This window comes from Ursus arctos, unplaced genomic scaffold (assembly GCF_023065955.2).
Source record: "Ursus arctos isolate Adak ecotype North America unplaced genomic scaffold, UrsArc2.0 scaffold_24, whole genome shotgun sequence".
NCBI lineage: Eukaryota > Metazoa > Chordata > Mammalia > Carnivora > Ursidae > Ursus > Ursus arctos.
Window position 1 is genome coordinate 27886688 of NW_026622919.1, and position 1423 is coordinate 27888110.

Below are 1423 nucleotides of genomic sequence, written 5' to 3' on the forward strand. Positions count from 1 at the left end.
TCCTCCAGGGAAAAGATTATGCCATTTTTATCTTGGTACTCCCAAGCATATTTATATGGAAGCAACATGGATGGACACACCACAAATCATTCATTCACTCAGTCATATATTTGTTACATGTTTACTAAACATTTAACATGTGAGGTACTCATAAAACAGGCAAATATGGTAAAGATGAGATGTATTAAAGGTGTTCGTTCTTTAAGAATGGGGAGTGTTGGTGTTTTCTTTGGCAGTACATATACTAATATCGAAACAATATAGAGAAGATTAGCATGGCCCCTGTGCAAGGATGACACACAAATTCACAAAGTGTTCCATATTTTTGTGGGAGATACAGGCCTCCAGTTATGGAATGAGTACATCACAGGAATAAAAAGCACAGCGTAGGGAAGAGAGTCAATGGTACTGTAATAACATTGTATGGTGACAGTAGCTACAGGTGTGGTGAGCATAGCATAATATATAAATGTATAGAGATGTTAAATCACTTTGTACACCTGAAACTAAGGTCACATTGTGTGTCAACTGTACTCAAATAAAAAACTTAAAAAAAAAAAAAAAGAATGGAGAATAAAGGGGAAACGACTGGTGGAAGGGGACGTTTCTAGGCTTAAGCAAGACATTCCTGGGGCTTCCAGGCAGCAAGTCTCCTTTTTCAGACAACAGAAGGATGCATGTCTAGGGGTGGGGCAGAGAAGGTCTTGTTAGAACATTGCTAGGGCCAGCCAAGGTCACACATTGGAACCTAGAATGCCAGGGCCTAAAAAATGTAGAAAAATCTTGAGGGATGAGTCTGGGGAATAGTTACTCATCAGTGTATGAAGTCAAACTAGAAAAATCAAAGCGAATGATAAGTCAGAGGTTAGGGGTGGTACTAAGCATGGGTCTAGGGATCCCAGCTCAAAGCACCGGGTAAGGACCGGAAGAGAGCTGGGTTTAAAGGCTGACTAAAATTAAATAAGGAAAATCCTAGCTCTTCCTTGGGAAGGGCATTAAGGCTTAGAGTAGAGGCTGGAAGTAAAAGGGGACCAAAAAAAAGGAATAGAAGGAGTTGATGAAAAGCTGAAATGACCACCAATAATCTATAAGGATCATTCAGTCTGTTTTCATTTCTGTATTAGGAGTTTCAAGAAAGACCCATTCCAATGGGATTTAAGGGGCATATGGTGTTTGTAAATTTTAGAATGGAGAAATTTACATGTGTAAGTCAGGGCTAAGATAATTATAAGAATTTTGGCCAAGTAAGAGGAATAGCTAATCTCCAGAAAATAAATATTAAGAGTAAAAATATGGGTAAAAAATCCTCATCCAATCAATATGCATAGCAGAGATTCCCTTCAAATAACCAAAGCCCTATGAGAACAGAGAAACTTACATTTCCAAGAGAGTAGAAATAGGAGAAACTGGTTCTCCCCTGGAA

General features: G+C 38.7%; 1 non-coding gene across 1 annotated transcript; it reads left to right on the plus strand.

Moving 5' to 3' along the window:
- The first annotated feature begins 222 nt into the window (after positions 1-222).
- Positions 223-327, plus strand: LOC113265695 (U6 spliceosomal RNA). Its single transcript, XR_003320104.1, has one exon. It is a non-coding gene; the product is annotated as a U6 spliceosomal RNA (small nuclear RNA).
- The last annotated feature ends 1096 nt before the right edge of the window (positions 328-1423 follow it).